The sequence below is a fragment of the Carassius gibelio genome, chromosome B22, assembly GCF_023724105.1.
Source record: "Carassius gibelio isolate Cgi1373 ecotype wild population from Czech Republic chromosome B22, carGib1.2-hapl.c, whole genome shotgun sequence".
NCBI classification, from domain to species: Eukaryota; Metazoa; Chordata; class Actinopteri; order Cypriniformes; family Cyprinidae; genus Carassius; species Carassius gibelio.
Genome location: NC_068417.1, coordinates 27542131 through 27563340, shown reverse-complemented (window position 1 = coordinate 27563340; position 21210 = coordinate 27542131).

The following is a 21210-nucleotide window of genomic DNA, read 5'->3' as shown; positions in this document are numbered from 1 at the left end:
TGGCCTGGCGAATTTCGATGATTCGCCATGAAAGAGGAAGTTGCTATAACTCAGACATACAATGACCAATCTGCCCCAAACTTCACATGTTTGATGAGACTCCTGACCTGAACAGATTGACATGCCCATATTCAGTTATAGTCATAGCGCCACCTATTGGCAACAGGAAGTGACATATTTTACACTGCGATGAACTACTCCTAGAAATTTTATGACATCAATGTATTTTTTGTGGTCAGTCTAATCTAAAGGCCTGTGCGATGTTAAGTTGTGAAGATCTTGAGTTTTCGTTAAAAGGCGTGTCCATGGCGCTGTCACGAAGTTCGATGTCTCGCCATGGGAATAAAAGATGTTATAACTCAGGCATAAAATGTCCGATCTTCCCCAAACTTCACATGTGTGATAAGAGTCCTGGCCTGAACACATCTGAAGGCCAAAATTCCATCAGGTGTGGCAAAATGGCTCGATAGCGCCACCTATACACTTTCAACAGAGTGCGCCTCGAGCTATGTTTCACGTACATGTACAAAAATCGGTATACACATGTAACACACCAATACCTACAAAAAAGTCTCTTGGTACGAAATCCGAATCTCAACAGGAAGTCGGTTATTTAGAATTTTCTCTGCAAAACTGGCGTTGTTTTTGCCATTTTCAGGGGTTGTACTTTAACGAACTCCTCCTAGAGATTTATTCAGATCAACACCAAACCTGGTCAGTGTAATCTTAAGCCCTTTGCGATGTTAAATTGCGAAGATCTTTAGATTTCGTTAAAGGGCGTGTCCATGGTGGCCTGACAAATTTCGATGTTTCGCCATGAAAAAGGAAGTTGCTGTAACTCAGACATACAATGTCCAATCTGCCCCAAACTTCACATGTTAGATAAGACTTCTGCCCTTAACAGATCTACATGCCCACATTCAGTTATAGTCATAGCGCCACCTATTGGCAACAGGAAGTGACATGTTTTACGCTGCGACAAACTACTCCTATTATTTTTTTGAGATTAACATATATTTTGTGGTCAGTCTAATCTAAATGCCTGTGCAATGTTAACTTTTGGAGATCTTGAGTTTTTGTTAAAGGGCGTTTCCATGGCGCCATGACAAAATTTGATGTCTTGCCACAGCAAGAGAAGTTGTTGTAACTCAAGTATAAAATGTTCAGTCTTCCCCAAACTTCACATGTTTGATAAGAGTCCTGGCCTGAACACATCTGAAGGCCAATATTCCATTATAATGATAGCGCCACCTGCTGGCAACGGTAAGATTGGCACATATATGGGATATACTTTGATATATTCCACTTATATTTAGGACATTAAATGCATATTTCTCAACGTTCACCTTTTTACTAAAGCCACACGATGGCGGTGAGCCCGGGTGCGAGGGCCCGTTCATCGCTGCTTGCAGCTTTAATTATTATTATTATTCTTCTTCTTCTTCTTCTTCTTCTTCTCCCGAATGAATCGCATTTTTGAGGGCTTTAACATGCTCAAAAAGTCATGAAACTTTGCACACTCGTCAAACCTGGTGAAAATTTTCGTCTGATATAGGATTCAGAAGAGGGTGTGGCAAAATGGCTCGACAGCGCCACCTATACCAAGAAAATCAACAGCCTTCCAGCTATGTTTCACGTACATGCACGAAAATTGGCACACATATGTAACACACCAATACCTACAAAAAAGACTCTTGGAGCGAAATTCTAAACCCAACAGGAAGTCGGTTATTTTTAATATTATGAGCATATTTTGTGTAATTTTGGTCATTTCCATGTGTTGTATTTTAACGAACTCCTCCTAGAGAGTTCTTCAAATCAACACCAAATTTGGTATGCCTAATCTAAAGGCCTTTGCGATGTTAAATTGCGAAGATCCTGACTTTTCGTTGAAGGGCGTGTCCGTGGCGGCCTGGCGAATTTCGATGATTCGCCATGAAAAATGAAGTTGCTATAACTCACACATACAATGAACAATCTGCCCCAAACTTCACATGTTTGATGAGACTCCGAACCTGAACAGATTGACATGCCCATATTCAGTTATAGTCATAGCGCCACCTATTGGCAACAGGAAGTGACATATTTTACGCTGCGACGAACTACTCCTAGAAATTTTATGACATCAATGTCTTTTTTGTGGTCAGTCTAATCTAAAGGCCTGTGCGATGTTCAGTTGTGAAGATCTTGAGTTTTCGTTAAAAGGCTTGTTCATGGCGCCGCAACGAAGTTCGATGTCTCGCCATGCGAATAAAAGATGTTATAACTCAGGCATAAGATGTCCGATCTTCCCCAAACTTCACATGTGTGATAAGAGTCCTGGCCTGAACAGATCTTCAGGCCAATATTCCACCGGGTGTGGCAGAATGGCTCTATAGCGCCACCTATACACTTTCAACGGAGTGCGCCTCGAGCTATGTTTCACGTACATGTACAAAAATTGGTACACACATGTAACACTCCAATACCTACAAAAAAGTCTCTTGGTACGAAATCCGGATCCCAACAGGAAGTCGGTTATTTTGAATTTTCCCTTCAAAATTGCTGTTGTTTTTGCCATTTTCAGGGGTTGTACTTTAACGAACTCCTCCTAGAGATTTATTCAGATCAATACCAAACTTGGTCAGTGTAATCTAAAGCCCTTTGCAATAATAAATTGCGAAGGACTTGAGGTTTCGTTAAAGGGCGGGTCCATGGCGGCCTGACAAATTTCGATGTTTCGCCATGAAAAAGGAAGTTGCTGTAACTCAGACATACAATGTCCAATCTGCCCCAAACTTCAAATGTTGGATAAGACTCTTGACCTGAACAGATCTACATGCCAATATTCAGTTATAGTCATAGCGCCACCTATTGGCAACAGGAAGTTAAATATTTTACACTGCGACAAACTACTCCTAGAAATGTTATGACATCAATGTCTTTTTTGTGGTCAGTCTAATCTAAAGACCTGTGTGATGTTTAGTTGTGAAGATCTTGAATTTTTGTTAAAAGGCGTGTCCATGGCGCCGTGATGAAGTTCAATGTCTCGCCACGGGAATAAAAGATGTTATAACTCAGGCATAAAATGTCCGTTCTTGCCCAAACTTCACATGTGTGATAAGGGTCCTGGCCTAAACAGATCTGAAGGCCAATATTCCATAGAGTGTGGCAAAATGGCTCGATAGCGCCACCTATACACTTTCAACGGAGTGCGTATATACTTTAAACGGAGTGCGCCTCGAGCTATGTTTCACGTACATGTACAAAAATTGGTACACACATGTAACACTCCAATACCTACAAAAAAGTCTCTTGGTACGAAATCCGGATCCCAACAGGAAGTCGGTTATTTTGAATTTTCCCTGCAAAATTGGTGCTGTTTTTGCCATTTTCAGGGGTTGTACTTTAACGAACTCCTCCTAGAGATTTATTCAGATCAACACCAAACTTGGTCAGTGTAATCTAAAGCCATTTGCGATGTTAAATTGCGAAGGACTTGAGGTTTCGTTAAAGGGCGTGTCCATGGCGGCCTGACAAATTTCGATGTTTCGCCATAAAAAGGAAGTTGCTGTAACTCAGACATACAATGTCCAATCTGCCCCAAACTACACATGTTGGATAAGACTCTTGACCTGAACAAATCTACATGCCAATATTCAGTTATAGTCATAGCGCCACCTATTGGCAACAGGAAGTGACATATTTTACACTGCGACAAACTATTTCCAGAAATGTTATGACATCAATGTCTTTTTTGTGGTCAGTCTAATCTAAAGACCTGTGTGATGTTTAGTTGTGAAGATCTTGAGATTATGTTAAAAGGCGTGTCCATGGCGCCGCGACGAAATTCGATGTCTCGCCATGGGAATAAAATATGTTATAACTCAGGCATAAAATGTCCGATCTTCCCCAAACTTTAAATGTGTGATAAGGGTCCTGGCCTGAACAGACATGAAGGCAAATATTCCATTGGGTGTGGCAAAATGGCTCGATAGCGCCACCTATACACTTTCAACGGAGTGCATATGCACTTTCAATGGAGTGCGCCTCGAGCTATGTTTCACGTACATGTACAAAAATCGGTACACACATGTAACACACCAATACCTACAAAAAAGTCTCTTGGTACGAAATCCGAATCCCAACAGGAAGTCGGTTATTTAGAATTTTCTTTGCAAAATTGGCATAGTTTTTGCCATTTTCAGGGTTGTACTTTAACGAACTCCTCCTAGAGATTTATTCAGATAAACACCAAACTTGGTCAGTGTAATCTTAAGCCCTTTGCGATGTTTAATTGCGAAGATCTTGAGGTTTCGTTAAAGGGCGTGTCCATGGCGGCCTGACAAATTTCGATGTTTCGCCATGAAAAAGGAAGCTGCTGTAACTCAGACATACAATGTCCAATCTGCCTCAAACTTCACATGTTAGATAAGACTTCTGCCCTTAACAGATCTACATACCCATATTCAGTCATAGTCATAGCGCCACCTGCTGGCAGCAGGAAGTGTCAATGTTTTACACTACAAATAACTACTCCAAGAAATTTTATGACATCCAAATTTTATTTTGGTCAGTCTAATCTAAAGTTCTTTGCAATGTTAAATTGTGGAGATCTTGAGATTTTGTTAAAGGGTGTGTCCATGGCGCCATGACAAAATTTGATGTCTCGCCATCGGAAGAGAAGTTGTTGTAACTCAGGCATTAAATGTTCAATCTTCCCTAAACTTCACATGTTCGATAAGAGTCCTGGCCTGAACACATCTGAAGGCCAATATTCCATTATAATGACAGCGCCACCTGCTTACAACAGGAAAATTGGCAGATATATGGAATAAACTTTGACATATTCCACTTATATTTCTGAGTTTAAATGCATATTTCTCACCGTTCACATATCTACTAAAGCCACTTACTGCCGGTGAGCCCGGGTGCGAGGGCCCGTTCATCGCTGCTTGCAGCTTTAATTTATTATTAGGGCTCAAGCCCGAAGGGGCGAAGAGCCCTATTGTTCTTCTAAGGATTATTAGGGCTCAAGCCCGAAGGGGCGAAGAGCCCTATTGTTCTTCTAAGGATTATTCTTCTTCTTATTATTTTTTTTATTTTTTATTAAACCTTCCGGGGGTTTTTGGGGGCCTTAACATGCTCAAAAACTCTTGAAAATTGGCACACACATTGGAATCTGCGGCCATCAGGACGCCGCAGAGGCTGGGACCCGGGCGTGGCACAGGGACTCTACAGCGCCCCCTGGAACACCTTCAGAAATCTTGAACCATAGCTCACACAGACTTGCATGTATTTATATGAAACTCGGTACACTTATAGATCTCATTGAGCCGAACAACTTTCACACTTTATGTCATAGGCTCCGCCCAACAGGAAGTCAGCTATTCAGGGCTGTTTAAAAAAAGCATGCTCTGGAATTTGAAATACTCCTCTGAGGTTTTCAACCCGTTCGCCACGAAACTCGGTGAACATGATCTCAAGACATTGGGGACGAAAAATTGCGAGGGGATTTTTGATATCTTGAACGGTTTGCCCGTGGCGAGGCGTGGAACTTATGGCGAGAAATGAGAAACAGGAAATGTCTAATAACATCCACATACATTTCCTGAATTTTATCAAACTTCATTGGTTTGTTCGTTGTATGATACCGATCGTATATATGTGACTATTAAGAGTCAACGTTATAGCGCCACCAACTGGCAGCAGGAAGTGAGTCATTTTCAAAATGTTTTGAATTCAGCATCTTATTTTTACTCGATTTACTTAAAACTTCATCAGAATAATGACAAAACACGGCCGATGTAAATCTGTTGTGGGGATATTGATATCTGATATGGTGTTGCCATGGCAACGTGTCAAACTTGAATGTTCTGTTATGATGAGTTTGAGGCAGACACCAACCTCATATTTACATGAAACTAAAAACACATATCAGTATTAGTGATAGCTAGACAATGGGAAAAGCTTTTAAAAGGGCGTGAAGGAGGCATGCTATAGCGCCACCTTTTGTCAAAAGTGGGGGGTTTAGTTTTAGCTACAGACACCAAACTTGGTACATAAATTGTTCTTATCAAGACGGACAACTTTCTAATTCACAGTCATCAGCTACGACCAACAGGAAGTCGGCTATTTTGATTTGAATATTTAAATTGAGCTCTGATTTAATGCATTCTCCTCAGAGGAAATGTTCACTATACTCACCAAACTTTGTCTACATGTTGAAAAAACATTGAGGAACTTAAATTGCGAACGGATTTTGGTTAGCTTGAACCGTTTTGTCGTGGTGATTTTTTGAAATGACAGTAAAAAGGGAATCATAAATTGTCTTGTATTTTTAAATTGCAGCTTCCAAACACTTAAAAAAAAAAAAATCATACAGAGATCAAATCATTCTGAGGACATATGCATAGTTTCATGACCTTACAACACTGTATGATTAAAAGAAAATAAAAAAAAAACTGTCAGACATCTCAACTCACTCTGTCCCTCTGTTTGAGCAATGTATGTGTGCTGACTGAGTGCATGTGTGTGTGTGAGTGTGTGTGTGAGTGGGGGATGGGCATGAGCTGAGTGGCAGACACAATGAGAGAGAGAAAGAGAGAGAGAGAGACTTAATCATCTCTTTAATCACCAGAAAAAAAATGTATTTTAAATTGTTATTTTTTGTTGCTGTTGCTAACATAAGAAATCTCTTAGGCCTTATCCTTTTCTGACAGTTTCAGGAATTAAAAACAAAATTCTAAAAATACTTATTTGTGCTGCAAATAATAATTTCAACTCATTTGATACTGACCTATTCCATCCTGTGACATGACATCTCATGGATGTAACAGTAAAACTGTTCAGTTCACAGATCAAGACTAAGCTTCTTTCACAAATGCTTATAAGTCATTAAAGGATTTAATAACACTGTAAAATAATGTCTAATTTGTTAACATTAGTAAATGCATTGGTAACACTTTATAATAACCAGTGTTGTGGGTAACGCGTTACAAAGTAACGCGTTAGAGTACTCTAATTACTTTTTTCCTGAAATTTGTAACTTAACGCGTTAGTTTCGTGCGTAAGTAATCAGTAACTTCGTTATTTTTTTTAAAAAAAAGTAATCCGTTATTTTAAGGAAAGGAAAATCCCGACTGCAGCCTGCTTTTTGTCAGACAGTAGTCCTAGGTCTACTTTGCCACCTGCGGATGTATCAGCGGAGCCAAAGCTCTGTGATCGTAAAGTCAATGATGCGTCTGTGCCCTGCGCCTGACCCTGTGTGTGTGTGTTTTTTTTTTTTTTTTTTCGAACTCCCGGCAAGATAGCAGAGAGGACAGTGTTTGGTTTATGGAAGTACGCACATTATTTTCAATTTGTCAACGAAAAAGAAAAGAACATAACGGTAAAATGCACACTCTGCTTTGGTGAAAAGCTTCTGTCGACCGCCAAAAATTCTACCTCAAATTTAACGCTACGTTTTAATCACTACTTTGAAGAGTAAATGTAAGAGGACTGTGTTAAAGCGAATTTAGGCTTGTGACTGTGAGTGACACTTTAATAATAATTAGTTCGGCTATTAAGCGATTTGTCATTTGCCTGTGTGGCAGTGAAGGATTTAATTCGGTTTGTAATCATTTTTGTTTGACAGGCAGCTGTTAATTTCTGTTAGATCATTGGCTGGCTGGTTGTTCATCATTTTTAAATGGATTTAAATCTGCAAGCCTGTTTAAGGTTGTGTTTACAAGTAAGCATACTTGTACTTTGATAACTGCATTATTTAAAGTTAAAGAAAAATCAGGAGTTATCTTGTGGTGCTCATAATATACAGTAGCCTAGGCTACCCGGGCTGGGTAGGTGCGAATTTTGATGAATAATATGTTCTGTGATAATAAATAAATAAAACACCATGTGGAATAGCCGATTGCTGACTGTCTTTCCTGTTATTGTTATCCTGCAGTGTTAATTTAGTCGGATGACTGACGTTATTCATTGTCGGGAGTCACGACTTCTAGGTGCATTTAAAGGGGCCGGGGGCTGTGTCTGTCATGTGTGAGCCGCTTCGAACTGCTTTTAATTTTTGGTAACGCATGAGTACTCTAACGCGTTACTTTTATGAATAGGTAACGCTGTATCATAACTGATTACTTTTAATTGATGGTAACGTTGTAACCTAACTAACTACTTTCCAAAGTAACTATACCCAACACTGATAATAACTGCACTCATTAGTAAATAGTCAGTTCATGCTTTATAAAGCCTTGTCCCAATATTAATAGTCAGTAGTAAGCAGTTTATAAATACAGCTATAAATAGCTTGTTCTTGGTTTATAAGCACATTTATTAAAAAGGAGAGTAATCTTTTCAGTTATCTTCCTATGAAAAAATAAAAAATAAAAAAATAAACAAACAACAACACAGATTGATACAGAACTCAGAAATTTTATTGTGGATTTATGATAAAATCAGCATGTAAAAATGAATTCATACTCCTCCGAGAAGACATAAGTAGTTCACACCAAACTTTTTCAACATGAAGCCAATATACTGAAGATGTTAAATTGCGAATGGGTTTAGGATACCTTAAATGGTGTGGCCATAGCGATTTATTAAAGTAACATAAAAAAATACTATAGTTATTTTACGATATCTTTAAAATTTTCCATTTCAACTCTTCATAATTTTTTAAATATGTAGAAGTCATCATTTGAAGGAAGCACAGTAAGTTTCATAGCTTTATCATTTTCAAGAGCCAGCATAAAATTAAAACTATCATAACTTATAAATCAAGCTTGCAATTCTTAGTACCAATAATGGCCACCAGATGGAGCTATAGGATTACTTTTAAATAATTATTGTAGAAACAAGTATGATTTAAATCATTTATAGAAATCTTTCAAAGAAAAATAATATGAATTTTATGTATTTACTGATAAAATGACCCTCACTTAATTAGAATAACAAGCTGAAGTATTGTGAACTGTATATTAAGAAATAATTCTTAATAGGCTTTATGGACAGATAAGTTTTGAGTGACTCTTGAAGGTTCAGCACCACATCCTCTTTTACCACTGTTTAAAGAATTAATCTTACAGAACAGGTGTGAATGAATTTTGGATAGATTGAATGGTTTTGTTGTGGTGATTTATTGAAATAACAGTAAAAAAGTAACCAGTAAATGTCTTTTATTTTTTTAAGTGCAGCTTCTAAACACTTCAAAAAAATGTACACATAGAAGACAAGTCATTCTGAGGAAATATGCATAGTTTCATGACTATACAACACTATATGGATGATAGAAAATTAAAAAACTATCAAACATCTGATGTAACTCTGTCCCTCTGTCACTGTGGGTAATGTGTGTGTGTGTGTGTGTGTAAGTGAATTAGGTGTGAAACTATCAGGGAGCATTTAGTCTCCAGCGCCAACATTTTACAGAACTGCCACTTTCCTGGAGTCTCAGAATTACAATGTGTCAGGTTCTGAAAAATCAAAGATTCCAAAAAATTATTTAATTAGAATACCATGAAGTATTGTGAAATACTATATATTAAGACTTTATATATAGGCTTTATGAACAGATTATAGTGACTCGTGAAGGACCAGCACCACCTCCTCTTGTCCGATGGTTTGAGGAATATATCTTCCAGAATCCGGGATTAAGATTTAGGAGCTCTTTTTTATTCCACCTCCTTTCCTGAAAGTCTGTCTTGCAGAATTGACTAAAAATTAATCTTCACATTAATTCCTAATTATTTTGCAATTCTTTTTGTCAGTTCTTCTTGACCTGTTTTTTTCTTCTTCTTTTCTGACCTCATGACCCAGTCAGCATTTTTTGTACAATGGCCAAGTCTTAACTTATCAATTTCTGTATTGCATTTGTGTTTGATATTTCTCACAGGCTTTACAGAGTTAAAACTCTTTTTTTAGCGCATTTCATCTGTAAAAGAAAACATGCCCAATAATTCTGCACACATGAATATAAGGAGTTTTTCTCTTCCAGCTTTCCTGGACTATTGTATAGCACTCATAAATGATTAAATAAAAAATAATGGTAGTTATTAAGATTGATATGGTTTGGAATTGGTAAAATGTGCTTGGAAAAAAATCACAATAAAACAATGTTTTAATGTTTAAGTTTGGAATATTAACTGACATGAATGAATGCTATATAAATATTGTTCATGTTAACATAATGTTTAGAAATGAAATATTATTGTAAAGTGTCACTAAAGTTATATATATTGTTCTGTGAATGTGATTTTAAAGTCTTGATGATTCGGATTAACCCTTTAACTGCCATATCCTTTAAAACCTCACTGCCAGAGGGATATTGTGAATGCATGTGCCCGCTGGGCACAGTTTACCTGATGCCACCGGGGTGGCGATGGCATTGGTGGCTTGAGCCCGCCATCGCTGCTTGCAGCTATATTTATTATTTGGGCTCAAGCCTGGAGGGCGAGAGCCCTATTGTTTTCCTTAGGATTATTTTTTATTATTAGGGCTCAAGCCTGGAGGGCGAGAGCCCTATTGTTTTCCTTAGGATTATTTTTTATTATTATTATTATTATTATTATTTTTTTCTAACGTTACGGGGGCTTTTGGGGTCCTTAACATGCTCGAAAACTCTTGAAAATTGGCACACAGATTGGAACCTGCGGCCATTAGGGTCGGGCAGAGACTGATACACGGGCGTGGCACAAGGGCTCTACAGCGCCCCCTGGAATACTGAGGGCCATATATCATACATACTTGCACGTAGACACATGAAACTCGGTACACATGTAGATCTCATTAAACCAAACAACTTTCGTACTGCATGTCATAGGCTCCGCCCAACAGGAAGTTGGCTATTTAGGGTTTATTATTCATATTTTTGGTCAAAGTTGTGGGGGCTTTTGGGGTCCCTAACATACTCAAAAACTCTTGAAAATTTGCACACACTTTGGAATCTGTGCCCTTTAGGAGCCTGCAGAGGCTGGGACCCGGGCGTGGCACAGGGGCTCTACGGCGCCCCCTGGAACACAGTCATAAATGTTGATGTATAGCTCACACATACTTGCACATATTCATATGAAACTCAGTACACATATAGATCTCATTGTGCCGAACAATTTTTGTATTGCATGTTATAGGCTCCGCCCAACAGGAAGTCAGCTATTTAGAGTTATGTAAAAAGCGCATGCTCTGGAATTTGATATACTTGTCATAGGTTTTTTACTCGTTTACCACCAAACTCGGTCAACATGATATCAAGACATTGGGGATGAAAAATTGCCAGGGGATTTTTGATATCTCGAACGGTTTGCTCGTGGCGAGGCGTTGAAATTATGGCGAGAATTGAGAAACAGGAAGTGTCTAATACCATCCACATACATTTCCTGATTTCAATCAAACTTCATCAGATTATTCATTGTATGATGTCGATCACATATATGTGACTATTAGGAGTCAGAGTTATAGCGCCACCAACTGGCTGCAGGAAGTGTGTCATTTTCAAAATGCTTTGAATTCAGCATCTTATTTTTATTCGATTTGCTTCAAACTTCATCAGAATAATGTTAAAACACAGCCGATATGAATCTGCTGGGGGAAATTGGATATCTAAAAATATTGTTGCCGTGGCAACATGTCAAACTGGAATACTTCTCAGGTGATTTTGAGGCAAATAACATGCTTAGAATTTCATCAAACTCAGAACACATATCAGTATTAGTGACAGCTAGACACTGGCAAAAGTTCATAAGAGGGCGTGGAAGAGGCACTCTATAGCGCCACCTTTTGTCAAAAGTGGGGGGGTTAGTTTTAGCTACAGACACCAAACTCAGTACAAAAATTTTTCTTATCAAGACGGACAACTTTCTAATTCACAGTCATCAGCTACGACCAACAGGAAGTCGGCTATTTTGATTTGAATGTGGATTGTTTTTTACATTTAGCTGTGAATTAATGCATACTGCTCAGAGGAGAGTAACACTATACACACCAAACTTTGTCTACATGTTGAAAAAACATTGAGGAACTTAAATTGTGAATGGATTTTGGATAGCTTGGATGGTTTTGTCGTGGTGATTTTTTTAAATGACAGTAAAGATGGAATTATTAATTTTCCTGCATTTTTAAATTCCAAACACTTCAAAACCTTTTTTCATACAGAAAAAAAGTTATTCTGAGTAAATATGCATAGTTTCATGACTTTACAACACTGTATGAATAACAGAAAATTAAAAAACTGTCAGACATCTCATATCACTCTGCCCATCTGTTTGAGTGTGTGTGCTTAGACTTACATTGTCTGAGAGAAAATGCGCCCCTACAGGTGCAGTTACCGGACTTAAAAAGGGAGGAGACTGTCTTATGGTTTCACTTTTAAATCGGTTAAAATACAAATAAATACTTGGATTTAATTCACACTGACAAGCTAAACCAACATATATGATTATTATTAGGTCAGGGCTTAATAATTGATGTGTGGTCAGTGATACGTGAGAAACACGAGAGATGAATCACCGCTCTGAGCAGGAGCGTGTGGAATGATGAGCTCAGAAAACACGAGTTTATTCTTGTTTTATAGCTATTAAAAATAAAGTATTGCAGCGATATCACACAATTCACCAATTAGAACACACCAAGAGCTAAATTAAGATGTTTTTGAACTGTTTGTGTGAAAATGAAATATTCGCGGCTGCCTATATGAAATCACTGTCTCCGATCAGCGCGTACAGTGTCACAAGTTCAAAACTAACGAATTTATTCTTGTTTAAGAGCTTTTTAAAATAAATTATTGCCATAAATGCACACAATACATCCATTATAACACAACACGAGCTAAATATAGGTGTTTGTGACCCGTTTAAGTGTGCAAGACTATTTGAAAGCGCGACTGGCAGAATAACATATATCTCTCGAGCTGCAGGATTCTGCCTTTCGTCGTAAGAACGAACACATCACGGACAAGATTATTTCAAAATACATAATAGCTTGGCTAATATAAACGAAAACAGCCACGTGAACATAAACTGTTGAGAAATAAGTCTGAAGTGGATCTACTGGATTTTAATATTAAGTGACCGCATATACCAGCTGCTTCTGTCTTCAATTTTAATCTGTATAAAAAATTAAACTCATTAATCTTGGCTGCTTTTTTAATGTGTGTAGGTATTTATTTATTATTTTGCTCTAACAAGACTTAATCTATATTTAATTAAATCAATTACATTTTATTTTACATTTGATTTGTCCATTTCTGCATCTAAACGCCTAAAAACCTAAAACATGCTCTATTATACTATTGTTAGCAATTTCTTTATCGTCCAATTTATCTGGTGTACACGCTTTTATTTTCATAATAAACTCGTTTGTTAGATTATACACAGTTATAGTGGTCTATAATAAATATTAACAGGTTTTATTCAAGCTGTTTAGAATGATTGCGTAGGCTAATTTTTTTAAATGTAAATAAAAAAATAAAAATAAAAAAATAAAAAACATTGGAAAAGAATAACTGTTGTACATTTTTATACATTTTGTATAATTTCATAGTTTATGCATTATAGTTATAAAAACAAATAAATTTAGCCACTCACATAGACATTTTAGGCCTTATCCTTTTCTGACAGTTTTTGGGATTTTTAAAAATCCTAAAAAACCTTATTTGTGCTGCAAAATAATAATTTCAAATTAATTTGATACTGACCTCTGACATCCTGTGACATGATATTTATTTGAATTTACATAATCTCATGGATGTTACAGTAAATCTGTTCAGCTCACAGATCAAGACTAAGCTGTAATGCAAGCAGAACTTTCACAAATACTTGTAGGTCAATAAAATCATTACAAAACACTTACAAATCATTGAAAGGATTTAATAACACTGTAAAATAATGTCTAATTTGTTAACATTAGCAAATGCATTGATAACACTTTATAATAACTGCACTCATTAGTAAATAGTCAGTTCATGCTTCATAAAGCCTTGTCCCAATATTAATAGTCAGTAGTAAGCAGTTTATAAATACAGCTATAAATAGCTTGTTCTTGGTTTATAAGCACATTTATTAAAAAGGAGAGTAAAGGGTCAGTTATCTTCCTATGAAAAATAAAAATAAACAAACAACAACACAGATTGATACAGAACTCAGAAATGTTACTGTGGATTTATGATAAAATCAGCCTGTAAATGAATTAATTCTCCTCTAAGAAGACATAAGTAGTTCACACCAAACTGTTTTAACATGAAACCATATACTGAAGATGTTAAATTTCGAAAGGGTTTAGGATACCTTAAATGGTGTGGCCATAGCGCTTTATTAAAGTAACATAAAAAAATACAATAGTTATTTTACTATATCTTTAACATTTTTAATTCCAACTCTTCATAATTTTTTATATACGTAGAAGTCATCATTTGAAGGAAGCACAGTAAGTTTCATAGCTTTATCATTTTCAAGAGCCAGCATAAAATTAAAACTATTATAACATATAAATCAAGCTTGCAATTCTTAGTACCAATAATGGCCACCAGATGGAGCTATAGGATTACTTTTAAATAATTATTGTAGAAACAAGTATAATGATTTAAATCATTTATAGAAATCTTTCAAAGAAAAATAATATGAATTTTATGTATTTTACTGATAAAATGACCCTCACTTAATTAGAATATCAAGCTGAAGTATTGTGAACTGTATATTAAGAATAATTCTTTATAGGCTTAGGGACAGATATGTTTTGAGTGACTCTTGAAGGATCAGCACCACATCCTCTTTTACCACTGTTTAAAGAATGTATCTTACAGTACAGGTGCGGATGAATTTTGAATGGCTTGAATGGTTTTGTCGTGGTGATTTTTTGAAATAACAGTAAAAAAGTAACCAGTAAATGTCTTTTATTGTTTTAAAGTGCAGCTTCTAAACACTTAAAAAAATTGTACACATAGAAGACAAGTCATTCTGAGGAAATATGCATAGTTTCATGACTATACAACACTATATGGATGATAGAAAATTAAAAAAAGTATCATACATCTGATGTCACTCTGTCCCTCTGTCACTGTGGGTAATGTGTGTATGTGTGTGTGTGTGTGTGTGTGTTAAGTGAATTAGGTGTGAAACTACCAGCGCCAACATTTTACAGAACTGCCACTTTCCTGGAGTCTCAGAATTACAATGTGTCAGGTTCTGAGAGATCTAAGATTCCAAAAAATTATTTAGAATACCATGAAGTATTGTGAAATACTATATATTAAGACTTATATATATAAGACTATATATAGGCTTTCTGAACCGATTAGAGTGACTCGTGAAGGACCAGCACCACCTCCTCTTGTCCGATGGTTTGAGGAATATATCTTCCAGAATCCGGGATTAAGATTTAGGAGCTCATTTTTATTCCACCTCCTTTCCTGAAAAGTCTGTCTTGCAGAATTGACTAAAAAATAATCTTCACATTAATACCTAATTATTTTGCAATTCTTTTTGTCAGTTCTTCTTGACCTGTTTTTTTTTCTTCTTCTTTTCTGACCTCATGACCCAGTCAGCATTTTTGTACAATGGTCAAGTCTTAACTTATCCATTTCTGTATTGCATTTGTGTTTGATATTTCTCATGGGTATTTCATAATTTTCGACTTTGAGTTAAAATAGTTTGAGTTAAATCTCTTTTTTAGTGCATTTCATCTGTAAAAGAAAACATGCCTAATAATTCTGCACATGAAAATAAGGAGTTTTTCTCTTCCAGCTTTCCTGGACTATTGTATAACACTCATAAATGATTAAATAAAAAATAATGGTAGTTATTAAGATTGATATGGTTTGGAATTGGTAAAATGTGCTTGGAAAAAAATCACAAAACAATGTTTTAATGTTTAAGTTTGGAATATTAACTGACATGAATGAATGCTATATAAATATTGTTCATGTTAACATAATGTTTCTAAATGAAATCTTATTGTAAAGTGTTACTAAAAATATATATATATATATATATATATATATATATATATATATATATATATATATATATATATATTGTTCTGTGAATGTGATTTTAAAGTCTAGATGATTCTGATTAACCCTTTAACTGTCATATCCTTTAAAACCTCACTGCCACAGGGATATTGTGAATGCATGTGCCCGCTGGGCACAGTTTGCCTGATGCCACCGGGGTGGCGATGGCATTGGTGGCTTGAGCCCGCCATCGCTGCTTGCAGCTATATTTAGGGCTCAAGCCTGGAGGGCGAGAGCCCTATTGTTTTCCTTAGGATTATTTTTTATTATTATTATTATTATTATTATTATTATTATTTTTTTCTAACGTTACGGGGGCTTTTGGGGCCCTTAACATGCTTAAAAAGTCTTGAAAATTGGCACACACATTGGAACCTGCGGCCATTAGGGCCGGGCAGAGACTGATACACGGGCGTGGCACAGGGGCTCTACAGCGCCCCCTGGAATATGGAGGGCCATATATCATACATACTTGTACGTAGACGTACGAAACTCGGTACACATATAGAACTCATCAATACAAACAACTTTCGTATTGCATATCATAGGCTCCGCCCAACAGGAAGTTGGCTATTTAGGGTTTATTATTCATATTTATCGTCAAAGTTGTGGGGGCTTTTGGAGTCCTTAACATACTCAAAAACTCTTGAAAATTTGCACACACCTTTGGATCTGTGGCCTTTAGGAGCCTGCAGAGGTTGGGACCCGGGCGTGGCACAGGGGCTCTACGGCGCCCCCTGGAACACAGTCATAAATGTTGATGTATAGCTCACACATACTTGCATGTATTAATATGAAACTCAGTACACATATAGATCTCATCGTGCCGAACAACTTGCGTATTGCATGTCATAGGCTCCGCCCAACAGGAAGTCAGCTATTTAGAGTTATGTAAAAAGCGCATGCTCTGGAATTTGATATACTTGTCATAGGTTTTTTACTCGATTGCCACCAAACTCGGTCAACATGATCTCAAGACATTGGGGATGAAAAATTGCCAGGGGATTTTTGATATCTCGAACGGTTTGCTCGTAGCGAGGCGTTGAATTTATGGCGAGAATTGAGAAACAGGAAGTGTCTAATACCATCCACATACATTTCCTAATTTTAATCAAACTTCATCAGATTATTAATTGTATGATGTCGATCGCATATATGTGACTATTAGGAGTCAAAGTTATAGCGCCACCAACTGGCAGCAGGAAGTGTGTCATTTTCAAAATGCTTTGAATTCAGCATCTTATTTTTACTCGATTTGCTTCAAACTTCATCAGAATAATGTTAAAACACAGCCGATATAAATCTGCTGGGGGGATATTGATATCTAAAAATATTGTTGCCGTGGCAACATGTCAAACTGGAATACTTCTCAGGTGATTTTGAGGCATATAACATGCTTAGAATTTCATCAAACTCAGAACACATATAAGTATTAGTGACAGCTAGACACTGGCAAAAGTTCATACGAGGGCGTGGAAGAGGCACTCTATAGCGCCACCTTTTGTCAAAAGTGAGGGGGTTAGTTTTAGCTACAGACACCAAACTCAGTAGAAAAATTGTTCTTATCAAGACGGACAACTTTCTAATTCACAGTCATCAGCTACGACCAACAGGAAGTCGGCTATTTTGATTTGAATGTGGATTGTTTTTTACATTTAGCTGTGAATTAATGCATACTGCTCAGAGGAGAGTAACACTATACACACCAAACTTGGTCTACATGTTGAAAAAACATTGAGGAACTTAAATTGTGAATGGGTTTTGGATAGCTTGGATGGTTTTGTCGTGGTGATTTTTTTAAATGACAATAAAGATGGAATTATTAATTTTCCTGCATTTTTAAATTCCAAACACTTCAAAACCTTTTTTCATACAGAAAAAAAGTTATTCTGAGTAAATATGCATAGTTTCATGACTTTACAACACTGTATGGATAACAGAAAATTAAAAAACTGTCAGACATCTCATATCACTCTGTCCCTCTGTTTGACTGTGTGTGCTTAGACTTCCATTGTCTGAGAGAAATAGCGCCCCTACAGGTTCAGTTACCGGACTAAAAAAGGGAGGAGACTGTCTTTTGGTTTCGATTTTAAATCGGTTAAAATACAAATAAATACTTGGATTTAATTCACAATGACAAGCTAAACCAACATATATGATTATTATCAGGTCAGGGCTCATTAATAATTGATGTGTGGTCAGTGATACGTGAGAAACATGAGAGATGAATCACCGCTCTGAGCAGGAGCGTGTGGAATGATGAGCTCAGAAAAAACGAGATTATTCTTGTTTTATAGCTATTAAAAATAAAGTATTGCAGCGATATCACACAATTCACCAATTAGAGCACACCAAGAGCTAAATTAAGATGTTTTTGAACTGTTTGTGTGAAAATGAAATATTTGCGGCTGCCTATCTGAAATCACTGCCTCCGATCAGCGCGCACAGTGTCACAAGTTCAAAACTAACGAATTTAACGAACTTGTTTAAGAGCTTTTTAAAATAAATTATTGCCATAAATGCACACAATACATCCATTATAACACAACACGAGCTAAATACAGGTGTTTGTGACCCGTTTATGTGTGCAAGACTATTTGAATGCGCGACTGGCCGAATAACATATATCTCTCGAGCTGCAGGATTCTGCCTTGCGTCGTAAGAACGAACACATCACGGACAAGATTATTTCAAAATACATAATAGCTTGGCTAATATAAACGAAAACAGCCACGTGAACATAAACTGTTGAGAAATAAATCTGAAGTGGATCTACTGGATTTTAATATTAAGTGACTGCATTTACCTGCTTCTGTCTTCAATTTTAATCTATATAAAAAATTAAACTCATTCATCTTGGCTGCTTTTTTAATGTGTGTACGTATTTATTTATTATTTTGCTCTAACAAGACGTAATCTATATTTAATTAAATCAGTTACATTTGATTTTACATTTGATTTGTCCATTTCTGCATCTAAACGCCTAAAAACCTAAGAAATGCTCTAGTATATATTGTTAGCAATTTCTTTATCGTCCAATTTATCTGGTGTACACGCTTTTATTTTCATAATAAACTTGTTTGTTAAATTATACACAGTTATAGTGGTCTATAATAAATATTGACAGGTTTTATTCAAGCTGTTTAGAATGATTGCCATAGGCTTATGTTTTAAAATGTAAATCCCCCCCAAAAAAAAAATAATAATAATTTAAATAAATAAAAAACATCGGAAAAGAATAACTTGTACTTTTTTATACATTTTGTATAGTTTCATAGTTTATGCATTATAATTATAAAAACAAAAAAATTTAGCCACTCACATAGAAATCTTAGGCCTTATCCTTTTCTGACAGTTTTAGGGATTTTTAAAAATCCTAAAAAACCTTATTTGTGCTGCAAATAATAATTTCAAACTAATTTGATACTGACCTCTGACATCCTGTGACATGATATTTATTTGAATTTACATAATCTCATGGATGTAACAGTAAATCTGTTCAGCTCACAGATCAAGACTAAGCTGTAATGCAAGCAGAACTTTCACAAATGCTTGTAGGTTTAATAAAATCATTACAAAACACTTACAAATCATTTAAGGGATTTGATAACACTGTAAAATAATGTCTAATTTGTTAACATTAGCAAATGCATTGGTAACACTTTATAATAACTTTACTATATCTTTAAAATTTTTCATTCCAATTCTTCATAATTTTTTATATACGTAGAAGTCATCATTTGAAGGAAGCACAGTAAGTTTCATAGCTTTATCATTTTCAAGAGCCAGCATAAAATTAAAACTATCATAACATATAAATCAAGCTTGCAATTCTTAGTACCAATAATGGCCACCAGATGGAGCTATAGGATTACTTTTAAATAATTATTGTAGAAACAAGTATGATTTAAATCATTTATAGAAATCTTTCAAAGAAAAATAATATGAATTTTATGTATTTTACTGATAAAATGACCCTCACTTAATTAGAATAACAAGCTGAAGTATTGTGAACTGTATATTAAGAATAATTCTTTATAGGCTTTATGGACAGATACGTTTTGAGTGACTCTTGAAGGATCAGCACCACATCCTCTTTTCCCACTGTTTAAAGAATGTATCTTACAGAACAGGTGCGGATGAATTTTGAATAGCTTGAATGGTTTTGTCGTGGTGATTTTTTGAAATAACAGTAAAAAAGTAACCAGTAAATGTCTTTTATTTTTTTTAAGTGCAGCTTCTAAACACTTCAAAAAAATGTACACATAGAAGACAAGTCATTCTGAGGAAATATGCATAGTTTCATGACTATACAACACTATATGGATGATAGAAAATTAAAAAACTATCATACATCTGATGTCACTCTGTCCCTCTGTCACTGTGGGTAATGTGTGTGTGTGTGTGTGTGTGTGTGTGTGTGTGTGTGTGTGTTAAGTGAATTAGGTGTGAAACTATCAGGGAGCATTTAGTCTCCAGCGCCAACATTTTACAGAACTGCCACTTTCCTGGAGTCTCAGAATTACAATGTGTCAGGTTCTGAGAGATCTAAGATTCCAAAAAATTATTTAATTAGAATACCATGAAGTATTGTGAAATACTATATATTAAGACTTTATATATAGGCTTTATGAACCGATTAGAGTGACTCGTGAAGGACCAGCACCACCTCCTCTTGTCTGATGGTATGAGGAATATATCTTCCAGAATCCGGGATTAAGATTTAGGAGCTCATTTTTATTCCACCTCCTTTCCTGAAAGTCTGTCTTGCAGAATTGACTAAAAATTAATCTTCACATTAATTCCTAATTATTTTGCAATTCTTTTTGTCAGTTTTTCTTGACCTGTTTTTTTCTTCTTCTTTTCTGACCTCATGACCCAGTCAGCATTTTTTGAACAATGGTCAAGTCTTAACTTATCCATTTCTGTATTGCATTTGTGTTTGATATTTCTCATGGGTTTTTTATCATTTTCGACTTTGAGTTAAAACAGTTTGAGTTAAAACTCTTTTTTAGCGCATTTCATCTGTAAAAGAAAACATGCCTAATAATTCTGCACATGAATATAAGGAGTTTTTCTCTTCAAGCTTCCCTGGACTATTGTATAGCACTCATAAATGATTAAATAAAAATTAATGGTAGTTATTAAGATTGATATGGTTTGGAATTGGTAAAATGTGCTTGGAAAAAAATGACAATAAAACAATGTTTTAATGTTTAAGTTTGGAATATTAACTG